The sequence below is a fragment of the Microcaecilia unicolor genome, chromosome 9 (genome assembly GCF_901765095.1).
Source record: "Microcaecilia unicolor chromosome 9, aMicUni1.1, whole genome shotgun sequence".
Taxonomy (NCBI): domain Eukaryota; kingdom Metazoa; phylum Chordata; class Amphibia; order Gymnophiona; family Siphonopidae; genus Microcaecilia; species Microcaecilia unicolor.
The window spans coordinates 198,039,352-198,052,990 of NC_044039.1; the positions used below are offsets into that span (position 1 = coordinate 198,039,352).

General features: G+C 47.3%; 1 protein-coding gene across 1 annotated transcript in view; it reads left to right on the forward strand.

Moving 5' to 3' along the window:
- BCL11B (BAF chromatin remodeling complex subunit BCL11B) overlaps positions 1–13,639 on the forward strand; it is a 265,988-nt gene that overhangs the window by 106,594 nt on the left and 145,755 nt on the right. The window lies entirely within an intron of this gene.

Genomic DNA, 13,639 nt, shown 5'->3' on the forward strand with positions numbered 1-13,639 from the left:
CTTTTTGAGGGCATGTCCGGGGCGTCCGGCGGATTTTGCCCGCGCCCACGTTTGTCCGGATTTCTGGACAAACGTGGGCGCGGGTGCGGGCAGGCGCGTGCGTGCGGTGGGCGCGCGATCGGCGCCGTGAGTCGTGACCTGGTCTCCCATCCCCTCCCCTTCCTTACCATGTTCCCTGGTGGTCTAGTGACGTCTTCGGGGCAGGAAAGAGCCCCCTCTTTCCTGCCCGGAGCGCTGCCTCCCCTGTCTATAATCCTTCTCGGTCTGGCTGGGGATTCAAAATGGCCGCCGAGATTTGAACTCTCGCGAGGCCGCTTCAACTCTCGGTGGCCATTTTGAATCCCCAGCCATACCGAGGAGGATGCAGCAGGCAAGGGCAGGCAGTGCTCCGGGCAGGAAAGAGGGGGCTCTTTCCTGCCCCGAAGAGAAGACGCTACTAGACCACCAGGGCTAGATAGTGAGGGGGGGAGGGGACTATGTGACGGGGGGGCGTGGCGGAACCCGACCTGAAGGGGGCGTGGCATGAGGCGTGGCGGGGGCGGGGTAGGGGGCGTGACATGTGTCCTCTTTTTCAGAGGACACAAAATGGTAACCCTAGCCACAGCCGCACAGCGTGGCTGAACCTAGCAGCTGCTTCCAGATCACAGTCTTAGGACCATACCTGGTTGAGCTCAGAGCTTAGCTCCACAGTCCTCAGTCACACTTCTTAGTGCCACTGGAGTGTGGGTCCCCATCACCCCACCCCTCTTGCCTGTTCACCCTGTTTGAATGTACTCCCCACAGGCTCCCCCTGTAGCTCTCAAGTTTTCCAAAAGTGCTTGCTTCGGCAGCACGTATTAAAGAAAAAAAAAGTATATAAATAATAAAAAAACATAAAACTGGCCTGGCTAGCTTTATGCCGTTTATCTGGGGCTAATGCTATTGTAAAGTACTAGGTAGGGAATTTCCCTCTAGGTGCACCCAGAGACAGCAGAGATGCTGGAGCCTCGGGTCAGGGTAGGCCAGGCCAGTGAGGCAGGCCAGTGCAAGTCCGCCATGTGGTAGGGCATGCTGGGAGCACATGCGCAGCCTTCAGAGCCAGCAGCTGAGCAGGGGATATGGATTCGTTTTACAGTGTGTAAATGTGGCTCCTTCAGTCTGTCTGCCTTTCTCTCTTACTGAGCATTTCACACATGTGCTTTTCCCTTCCCCCTTCAGCTCAAATGGATACATTGCACTCACACACTGTTCTGCCAGGGCAAATTGGCAGTTAGAATCCTTTCTTCTTTCTCAATTCAGTCAGAGAAAAATTCCCTGGTCACGTGATGGGCTTTTTCATTCCTGTCCATCCCGGGTCCTTCTGCAGGGGTTCCCTAGGGGCCCCGGTGGTTTTTGGCGCCGGAGCATGACCCAGTTGGTTAAGCAGGCCCTGCACAGGTTCTCTCTTGGGACCTAATCCTAGCCCTAACCCTCATCCTCTTGGTGGGGGGAGGGCCCCGTTTTTTAGGCATACAGACTTGAAAGTTAAGTAGAAGAGTTTTTTCAAAAACTTCTTTCATATTGAATATCGAAGTAAATCTTTATATAAAAGAAGGTTTAATATAAAAACACACAAAATACATAAAATTAAGACCGATGACGATAAGGGTATGAATTTAATCACCATATGTGGAGTGTCACATGGTGTAATACCAGCAAATGAAAATTCTACCTCTGATGGTCTGAAACATACTATTGTTGAAGTCTCCCTTTTCTGGAGCCATATGGTAACCCTAGTCCCATGGGTTCCAGCTCCTTTGTCATGAGGAGCTGTCTTGTCTCTTAGACAAGGTTGCAGTGACCTTGGCAGAGCTTAAGCCTCCCGCAGTGGGCCCTTCGGGGCCCCAAAGCATTTTCAGCTCCATAAGGCGTTCATCCGCTTGATGAGGTCAGAGTGGGAGTGTTTGGACTGCTAAGGCTGTTGTTTATCTCTAGGCCTTCTCTCAGGACGTTGAAGAGTGTTGGGTCTTCCCGAGGGTGGACACCCTGGTTACGGCGGTCACACAGCTAAATGTATAACTTATCCATATCACACTACACACACACACACACACACACACACACACACACACACATATATATATATATATATATATATATATTATACTTAGAGGCTTTGATCGTCACATATTCTATATATATATATCTATACTTATACATATAATTTGTCCTTATTTATCAGTGTTCGCTATAAGTATGGGGTAAATTCTGTACAGGTCAGCTAAAGTTAGGCGCTAGGATGCTGCATGCTAATTGTGAATACTGTATTGGCAATTACATGTGTAACTGCCATTATACAATTCTAGCATACTGTAAGTCAGAATTTATACACCAATATTTAGGTGGAGCTGCTTACATTATTGTTTCCCAAGTCCAGTCTTGGTGTACCTCTTGCCAGTCAGGTTTTCAGGATATCCACAATGAATATGCATATAAGGGAGGCAGTGTATGCAAATCAAGTTCATGCATGTTCATTGTGGATATCCTGAAAACCTGACTGGCATGGGGTACTCCAGGACTGGACTTGGGAAACATTGGCCTACACCATGTCAATGGCTGGTGTAAATAAAGAGTAAAGGGTTATGGATTTGATATATCGCCTTTCTGTGGTACAACCAAAATGGTTCATGTATTTCTCTGTCCCAAGTGCACTCACAATCTAAGTTTTGTACCTGGGGCAATGGAAGGTTAAATGGTTTTTCCATGAACACAGTGGGAGTTGAACCCAGCTCTCTAGGTTCTCAACCCACTGCACTAACCATCAGGCTACTCCTCCACTCCAGTGTCTGCCTAAATGTTACAGTTCTGCACAAAACTGCCAGTATTCTATCATTTTAGCACATAAGTGCTGGGCACACCCATGATCCACCAGTGCCCCTCCCACATTGCACCCCCTTGGACTCAGTTGCATGCTATAGAATTTATGTGCTAAGGTTAGAGAATACCGACTAAGTGGGCCTTTTACAAAGGCGCACTAGCGTTTTTAGCATGCACTAAAAATAAGCCTATGCTAAATGCTGGAGACTGGACCAATGACTTCAGGACATAGAGACTGAGATGATATTCACGAAGCAAACTTTATTTTGTTACATTTGTACCCTGCGCTTTCCCACTCATGGCAGGCTCAATGTGGCAGGCAATGGAGGGTTAAGTGACTTGGCCAGAGTCACAAGGAGCTGCCTATGCCTGAAGTAGGAAACAAACTGAGTTCCTCAGGACCAAAGTCCACCACCCTAACCACTAGGCCACTCCTCCACTGTTGCTACTATTTGAGATTCTACATGGAATGTCGCTATTCCACTAGAAGTCGGCCCTTGCAGATCACCAATGTGGACGCGCAACCTTCTACATGGAATATTGCTAGTGGAATAGCAACATTCCATGTAGAATCTCCAATAGTAGCAACATTCCATGTAAAATCTCCAATAGTATCTATTTTATTCTTGTTACATTTGTACCCCACGCTTTCCCACTCATGGCAGGCTCAATGCGGCTTACATGGGGCAATGGAGGGTTAAGTGACTTGCCCAGAGTCACAAGGAGCTGCCTGTGTCTGAAGTGGGAATTGAACTCAGTTCCTCAGGACCAAAGTCCACCACCCTAACCACTAGACCACTCCTCCACAGTAGTCTACAGTAAAGTTTGCTTCGTGAATATCATCTCAGTCTCTGTGTCCTGAAGTCATTGTTCCACTTCCCACTTTGTTTTCTTGCATCTTCGCTCGGGGGGGGGGGGGGGGGGGGGGATTTAGCGTTCATCCACTCTTGTGGAAACTCTGCCCCAAGTGCTGGAGACTCCTATATATTCCTATGGGTGTCTCTAGCATTTAGCAAATGCAAAAACGCTAGTGTGCCTTCAATTACACGTGTAACTGCAAATCAGTACCAAGTAACTCCAGTTCTCACAGATTATTTGTTGTGGGTGTCTATTAGCAGCTAATTGTGAATTAACTTGTGCAGGTAACTGTAGGTATTCTATAACCTCAGAACTGCCAAGTTACCCATTCCAGGAGGAAGACTTTTTGGCTGGTCCTGGTTTTAAATTTACACCCCAAAGCAGTGTTTTTATATGTAGTCCATGATTCTATCTGTTGAAATCAGTGCTGCAGGTCCCATAATGCACCAGGATGAGGTTGGCAGAATTCCTGGGCTGGCCAAAAAGTCTCCTTCCTGGAATGGGTAACTTGGCAGCTCTGTAACCTGCACTCGCAATTTTGCATGCCAAGCATAATACTGTGCACATAAGGTTGTAGAATGAGGGAGTTTGTGCTGCTGAATGTAAGAATAATTGAACACATCTAGATTAACAATTCCAGTTATTCCCGAGACATTTTGCTGAAAATTGACTGGAACAAGGGTCGTTTTCAAAAGCATTTCTATGGGTGAAGCAGTGCTTTCCTTTTGGATAGAAGCTTTTAGATAACTGCCCGTTCAGTATGCGGGTAAGCTTTCATGTGTACAGTCTGTTCGTGCATATGTATGTCTGGACTGAGCGAGGTGTTCCCAGGCATGGGAGGAGTTTGAATTTATTTGCAGACATCTGAAAATCCAACCCTGTGCGCTTGCATTACTCCAGAAAATAGCATATATAAATGAAAATAAATAATTTTCTTAGGTAATTAACAAAATCTTTATTAAAATACTTATATACTGCCTATATATAACAGCAAAGTTTGTTCAAAGTGGTTTACTTAAAATCACAGAAGATTAAATTAACACAACACTTCCACAAACAATATTTTAAACATAAAAAGCCAACACCCCTGTCTTTTCATAACTCATTAATATTCGAAGTGGAAGTTCAGGCATACTTTTGTTTTGAAAGTTCAGCGATGCCCTACCACTAGCTAAACTGGGCAATCTCCTAGACCAATGCCAGAATCTGGGAGGCTGAAGTATAGTAAGCAAAGCTAGCCAGGTGTAGCGGAGTGGCTGCTGGGGATTCCCAGACCTCTCCAGCTGAAGAGAGACATGAATCAGCCATGTAGGGCAGGGGGAACCTGAGCCCCTGCTTCACGCTCCTCCTGGTCCGCCTTATTACAGTTCAAAAACTTGCAATCATGGTGCCTTCACTTCCTGTTCTTCTGTTTTCCAAGGTTATCATCTTGAAGACCTGCTGCCCCCCCCCCCCCCCCCCCTGTAACCACACAGGGCATGTGGAGGAGTAGCCTAGTAGTTAGTGCTGTGGACCTTGATCCTGGGGGGCTGGGCTTGGTTCCCACTGTAGCTCTTTGTAACTCTGGCCAAGTTACTTAGCCCTCCAGCATCCCAGGTATAAAATAAGTACCTATATTCAACTGTAACCAGAGGAAAGGTGGTATATCAAGTCCCATTCCCTTTCATGACGGTGGCCCTAAGGAGCAGGAGGACAGGTGCAATTGGGGTTGTTGGGGTGGCAGGTGGGCACAAGGCTGATTTGCCTAGGGGTACCTCAGAGAAAACGGCATCTGCTCACAGTAATAAAATACTACCCAAAATGTTAAATTAAAAGCAGCAAATGTGAAAGAAGTGATGTGGCAGCTGAGAATAGGAAAAGGCAAAGAAATCTCAGCTTGCAAAGCAGTGGCTGGATTTCTCCTCCCTTCCCCCCCCCCCCCCCCCCTTTTTTTGGGTAAACTTAGGTTTCCTAGCAGTGTATATATGTTGAAGAATGGTGCTGGCTTTGCAGGGGGATGGGCTTCTTCTAATTGCTCCTGCAGTCTGTGCCACTTAGAGAATCTGCCGTATCAAAGCACCCGCTAAGTGTTTATGGCAGCAGTTGGCCAAGTTCTCCTTGAAAGAAACTCTATCCTCCCCCTGGAAAGTCAGCTTGAATGTACTTAACCCCTGCCTGTCTCCTCTGGGAGTTCCTGCTGGCTGCAGTCCCTTGAAATAACTATAGTTTCAAGCAGATGAGAGAGCCAGTGCATTATAGAGGAACTGAAATGCAGTCTCTACAGATCTTCTAGGGCCCGACAGTGGCCGTTGTGTTTTCTTCATTTCTTTATTTTATTTTTTTTTGCCTTTAGCCTGCATATGGCTCTGAGTCACAGACAGTCACATTTCTTGAGCCATTTGTAAATATTTTGTTCTGGTTCCTGTATTTCAAGGAAATGATGCGATCCTTATAAACAAACAGTTCTCGGTATCCCGTTTGTTCCTTCTGTTTCGCTCCTGCTTATTTTGTTAAAAAAAAAAAAAAATCTAAGCAGAACCAGAGGGTCACTATGGACTAGTCCGGTGGTTCCCAGACCTGGTCCTGGAGGCACCCCAGCCAGTCAGGTTTTCAGGATACCCACAATGAATATTCATGAGAGAGGTTTGCATGCACTGAATCCACTGCATGCAAACCTGACAGGCTGGGGTGCCTCCAGGACCAGGTTTGGGAACCTCTGGACTAGTGTTAATGACCACAAGCTTTAGGGAAGCTTCACTGAGCAACGTGTTTAGAAGCCGGTGGGCACGGGTGGTGGAAACCTGGCTCTATACCCATAGGAGCCGACTTTTCAAAATGATCAGGGGTGCTAAACCCAATGGAAATGACCTCTCCCTGGACACAGTCAAGGAATTTGTTCTATATTGTTCAAGCACCCATACAGCTGGCTCCTATGTCTACACTGTGTCCCACTCGCGGTTTTCCCGTGGCTTCGAGTTACGCTGAAAATAGTCTGATTGTTGTATCTGGATATGTACATAGGAAGGTTGACAAGCAATCTGTAGCAGTGGCATAGCTACGGGGGGCCTGGGCCCCCGTATCTTTGGCCCTGGACCCCCCTGCCGACGACCCCCCCCCCCCTCCCGCCTCAAGCCCTCCCCCGCTGTCGCTGTGGGCTACCTTTGCTGGCAGGGGACCCCAATCCCCGTCAGCCGAGGAGGTCCTCTTCTTCCTGCGAAGGCTTCGTTCTGTTTTCAGACTCACAGAAACAGAACGAAGCCTTGCCAGGCTAAATTTTGTAAACGCCTTTTTAGCAATATGTAAGCCACATTGAACCTGCCATATGGTGGGAAAATGTGGGATACAAATGCAATAAATAAATAAATAAATAAAGTAGACATAGTAAATGACGGCAGATAAAGACTTTATGGTCCATCCAGTCTGCCCAACAAGGTAAACTCATTATACATGGTATGCAATACTTTATATGTATACCCAAGTTTGATGTCCTTGCCATTTTCAGGGCACAGAAGTCTGCCCAGCACTGTTCTTGCACTAAAATTTCTGAAGCTAACATCGAAGCCCCTTAAAATTTACACTCCAGCCCATCCATATCTATTCAGCCACGATCAGGGCGTAGATCGAAGAAGTCTGCCCAGCACTGGTTTTGCTTCCCAATTACCGGTATTGCCACCCAATCTCTGCTAAGATTCCTTGGATCCATTTCTTCTAAACAGGATTCCTTTGTGTTTATCCCACACAGGTTTGAATTTCATTACCGTTTTCATCTCCACCACCTCCACCGAGAGGGCACTCCACGTATCCACCACCCCTTCCGTGAAAAAACACTTCCCGACAGGAAAGTTTGTCCCCCTTCAACCTCAATTCATGACCTCTAGTTCTACCGCCTTCAAATAAATTATTGTTCCATTTAGGGGGGATTCTGACTTAGAGGCGTTCGGTCAGAATCCCACAGATGGTAGCTTCGCCCCATTGGCTCCTCAGCCAACCACATACACCAAATGTTTGAACCTGCGGTTCCTCTCATACTGAGGATTACTATTGCAACGTTGCGTCATGAGACAGGTTAGTTTTACCCTACTGATGATGCGTTGTTGCGATAGTAATCCTGCTCAGTATGAAAGGAATTGCAGGTTCAGATAATTTCTGGACAGTGCCACTGAACATCCTTACAGATCACCTCAGCACTAGCCAGATAGTGCCGGGGTAGGGTGAGAGCAATGCCATTAATCCAGAAATAGACAATAATAATATTAATAACAAGGCTTATAGGCCACTCAGGCCTTGCAGTTCAGAGCGATTAACGAAAACCAAGAAGATGGTCAGATCCAGGAAATTACAATAGTAACCAATCAGTAATATTACAAAAAAAAAAAAAAATTCATCAAATTATCAATTAAGAAGACATTAAAACATACTTCCTAAACAAAAATGTTTTCACATTTCGACAAAATTCCCCATATGAGGTAGACTGACTAATTAATAGGTGAAATGTTCACACCGCTATCCAGATAACCACCTTGTAATATTGAGACAGCAGTGAAGAATATCGGCAATTACTAGCTTTGACGCTCCCCGATCGGCACGGATATTCAGCGCTACCTGTGAACAATTTAAACATTGCAGCTGGTGTTTAAAGCAAACGCCAACCACAGAGTTTAAATATTGACCCATTCATTTCTGGCCAAACTGCTTCGTGTATGAATTGTACTTTACAGAGCGTTTACGAGGAGCTTCACTGGCAGGTACTTCTGTCCTTGGTCCTTGCCCTCTTTGACTTGACAAATTTGATCTACCCATCAGGGCCCCTCCCGGGCCTGACCACCGATTTTTGTAATCCAAACACTAGATAGACTTTTGGCAAGGCTCTATGCCTTTTCTCTGTATTTATACATGCACACACATCCTCACATTTCATCCCTTTGAAAGAATACTAAAGCGTTTAATGAGCCTTCCCGCCTACACATGCACTTCCATAAGGAGCCGGAGAAGAATTACAATACTTTGTTGCATATTTAAATAGTGCAAGTGGGCACTGACAAGTGTGATTAATGGACAGGCGTGTGAAGTTCAGGGTCGGACATGCAGGAAGGGGAAAGCTGCTAACCCAGAGCTGTGGAACAGGATCTGTTAAAATAACCTGACTCTCATGTGTTAGTCAGTAGCGACAATCCAGAATCACACAGCAATTTTGTAAAGTTAATTTTAATTCGAGTTACTACAGAAGGCATTGCTTTAGTGTATTATTTAAGTAGTCTACCATTTTCTTGGCATGGGTTAAAGCGACAATAAAGATAAAAGGCATACCTGTAGGTAAATAATAGGATTTAACAGTAGAATAGTTTCCCCCACCCTCAATTACAGAAAAGTATTCATTTGGTGTTGGGTTTTTATAAGCGGCGTGAGCCAATGGTTTGCTGTGGATTAGACCACCCCTGCTGTAAAGGCTTGATGCAATTAATACGGTCTGTCTAGAAAACAGTGTTATTTCAGAAACTTTTATTTTAATGATATGGTGTGCATTTTTTGCATAGTTCAAACTAGAACAAAAAGCAGACTTTTGTTTCATACCAGACCGGGTTTTATTAACACTAGAAGACCGCTTGAAAATAGAAAGAAAAGAAAAACAAACAAAATATGATAATCAGAGTGGAGAATGCATTGTACTCAATCTCCCATCACGAAGGCACAGGAGGACAAGCTGTGGAACCTGCTTGAACATAAGAACATAAGAGTAGCCATACTGGGTCAGACCAGTGGTCCATCTAGCCCAGTATCCTGTTTTCCAAACAGTGGCCAAGACAGGTCACAAGTACCTGGCAGAAACCCAAATTGTAGCAACAGTCCATGTAGAACCCCAAAGAATAGTAAGATTCCGGAATCCTAAAGAGTGACAAGATTCCATGCAGAATCTCAGTAGCAACATTCCACACTACAAATCCCAGGGCAAGCAGTTGCTTCCCATGTCTGTCTCAATAGCAGACTATGATAAGAACATAAGAGTAGCCATACTGGGTCAGACCAATGGTCCATCTAGCCCAGTATCCTGTTTTCCAAACAGTGGCCAAGACAGGTCACAAGTACCTGGCAGAAACCCAAATCGTGGCAACGTTCCATACTACAAATCCCAGGGCAAGCAGTTGCTTCCCATGTCTGCGTCAATAGCAGACTATGGACTTTTCCTCCAGGAATTTGTCCAAATCTTTTTTAAACCCAGATATGCTAACCACTGTTACCACATCCTCCGGCAAAGAGTTCCCGAGCTTAACTATTTGTTGAGTGACTAAATATTTCCTCCTATTTGTTTTAAAAGTATTTCCATGTAATTTCTTTGAGTGTCCCCTAGCCTTTCTGCTTCTGGAAGGGGTAAAAAAATCGATTTACTTCTACTTGTTCTACACCACTCAGGATTTTGTAGACCTCAACCATATCTCCCCTCATCCTCTGAGGAGCCCTAACCTCTTTAGCCTTTCCTCATACGAGAGGAGTTCCGTCCCCTTTATCATTTTGGTCGCTCTTCTTTGAACCTTTTCTGATTCCGCTATATCTTTTTTTAGATATGGCAACCAGAATGGAACGCAATTCTCAAGGTGCGTACGCACCATGGAGCGATACAGAGGTATTATAGTATTTTTGGTCTTATTCACCATCCCCTTCCTAGTAATTCCTAGCATCCCGTTTGCTTTTTTGGCCGCCGCCACACACTGAGCAGAAGATTTCTTTCAAGGGGCTCTACTTGTATAGACCCATGGTCTTAGCTAGCTCATGAGTACTTCTGCTGAAGGATCCACAGATTGGAGGCACAGGGCCATGGTTAGCTCATAACCTTTATATAACATTGCGTGAGGGATCCACTCCTAGAGACACCCGGGGCTAGATTTAAGAAGTGGCAGAGGAATGAGGAGGAGGAAGAGGAGTTCTTACCCAGAAGTCCATGAGCAGAGAGGGTGCGGGTAGGCAGTCCCAGTTTTTGGATTTCTTCAGAACTGAGCGTCTGACACTGTAAATGGTTCCTTCCTTCATTTGAAGAGCATATCTCTTTGATTCAGTGCCATTGACAGATTCTGCCCTCTTCCTGTTGATTACTCATTGAGGGGCTCATACAGATTTAATACATTCAGTACAAAAAACAGGTTCACATTTTTTTGAGAACAGTGGGGTAACCCAGAGATACACTTCTGCAAGGACAGCTCGCAGAATTGCATACATGCACCATTTCCTTCAGATTGTAAAGATGACGTTATAGAAATGTTGGGAGGGGAAAGGCTAGAGTTGAGGGTATTAATGATGAAGGAATTACTTTTAGGGGGTAATTGTACAACAGTGCACCTTGGTTTAGGCACCTAGCCAATCAAGGAAAGTAATTTCCTTTTGTCCTTTATAGCAGTGTTCTTAAACCAGTGGCATAGCTACGGGGGCCTGGGCCCCCCCCCCCAAAATGGCTCTGGGGCCCCCGGTTTGGCTGATGGGGGTCCCAAGCCCCCACCAGCTGAAGCGTTTGTCCCCTGCTGTTTTGTTTTGCCTCTCTTGTTTTCAGTGGCGCCATCCATGCTCTTGTTTCAATGAAACTGAGCATGCTCGCGCATGTTCAGTTTAATTAAAATGAGCGGCAGGGCGCGCTGAAAACAGGAGAGGCAATACAAGACCAGCACGGGACAGACCAACGCTTCAGCTGGCGGGGGCTGGGGACCCCCGTCAGCCAAGGTACTTTTGCAGCTGAGGCAGGGGACGGGGAGTCAGAAGTGGGGGGGGGGGGGGGGGGTCGGAAGCGGTGGTGGTGGCGGCGGCAGTGGCGTACCAAGGGTGGGTGCGGTCCGGCCCGGGTGCATGCCGCTGGGGAGGGTTCCGCGCGCCTGTCGGATCCGCTCGTTCCTTGCTCCCTCTGCCCCGGAACAGGTTACTTCCTGTTCCGGGGCAGAGGGAGCATGGAACGAGCGAAGCCGACAGGCGCGCAGCACCCCCCCCCAGCAGGTAAAAATGCACCCGGGGGGGTGTCCTTTTGCCGTGGGGAGGGTGTCCTTTCGCCGGGGGGGGGGGGTCGCGCTGCACCCGGGGGGGGGGGGGGGGTGCATCGGCGATCCGCCCCGGGTGTCAGCCACCCTAGGAACGCCACTGGGCGACGGGGGGGGGGGGAGGAAGCGGGGAAGGCAGGCTAAAATGTGCCCCCCCCACATTGGGCTCTGGCCCCCCTCCCGTCGAGGTCTGGCTATGCCCCTGTCTTAAACACCAGGAACAGGGTCCAAAGGTCGCCCCTGGAGACCTCTTGGGCGGCCCCTCATCATCATTCTGTCTTTTTTTCTGCTACTCTCAGCCTCTCTACGCAACAGAAAGGGGGAAGTGGATGAGAGAAAGATGTGCGTGCCAGAAAGACAAGGAATTTCTCAATTGATGCAGGGCCAAATTCTATAAATGGCGCCTTAAAAATTGGCACTGAAAAACCACGCGGGTAGCGTAATTCTATAAACTATGCCTAAAGTTAGGTGTAGTTTATAGAATATGCTCACACGCCGTTCTTGTGACTAAAATTTAGGCGCACCCATTTAGGCCACCTAAAACCAGGCCTAAATACCTGCGCCTCAGGCGCAGATCGGTTGCATTCCTAATAGTGCGCCTAGTTTTTTTGAAATGCCCACAATCCAACCATTCCGTGTGCATGGCCACGCCCCCCTTTTCAACTGCACACATTGGAATTCATACCCACTGCGTTGTAGAATACACCTAGAAAGTTGTGTGCGTCAATTCTAATTAAAGCCAATTAGTGCCGCTAATTAGTTGTTGAGTACCAATTATCGGCGCTGATTGGCTTGTCAATCAGTTAAGTTGTGCACGCAGTTTGGCCGTGCAGCCAAATAAGCGCGCACAACTTAAGACGTCATATATAGAATTTGGGGGGAAGAATATGCATTTTGAAATGCCCACTTCTTTACGCCCAATAAAACGTTTGAAGGCAGGAGGTGGGGTGGATGCCAGTTATGCACACTGATAAACTGTGCCGTGGCCTGATATGGGAAGATAGTTGATGATTCTCCTTCAGCTCATTTGGATCCAGAGTGGCCTTGACTTAAAAGAGGGAAGACCACTGCTTAATCAAAATGAGTGTTTATGTGCAAGTGCTTACACGCAGGGCCACGGAGGGGGGGGGGGGGAGGCAAAATTCCCCGGGTCTGGCCTCTGAGTGGGGGGAGGGTGCCGGCAAGCTTCTTCTTGTTTCCTGCTTCCAGGTCTGTCTTCTCCTGCTCCTGCGTGCTGGCCAGGACTAGGATGATTGCATTAGTGCAATATCGCATTAATGCAATCATCCAGGTCCTGACTCCCGGCACGGACAGGGGCAGGAGAGGACAGATTGTGGGAGCAGGAAGTGGCTTGCCAGCGCCAGGCCTGGGCTCCCCCTTTGGAGGCAAACACAGAAGGGTAAGAGGGCAGGCGGGAGCAGCAGTGCGAGTTTGGGGGGGGGGGGGGGGGGGTTGCGGCAGTCCAGTTCTGCCCCGGGCCTGGCTGTTTCTCCTGGCAGCCCTGCTTACACCAGCCAAAGAGCTGGCGGGTGTGCACCTATGTTCCAGAGATATGCATGTAACATCATTTTACTACTACTACTACTTAATATTTCTAGAGCGCTACTAGGGTTACGCAGCGCTGTACAGTTTAACAAAGAAGGACAATCCCTGCTCGAAGGAGCTTACAATCTAAATGTCAAGTTGGGGCAGTCTAGATTTCCTGAATAGAGGTAAATTGGTTAGGTGCCGAAGGCGACATTGAAGAGATGGGCTTTGAGTAAGGATTTGAAGATGGGCAGGGAGTTTATTCCAAGCATGGGGTGAGGCGAGGCAGAAAGGGCAGAGCCTGGAGTTGGCGGTGGAGGAGAAGGGTACTGAAAGGAGGGATTTGTCTTGAGAGCGGAGGTTGCGGGTAGGAACGTAAGGAGAGATGAGGGTAGAGAGGGAGGGGATGCAGATCGAGTGCATTTGAA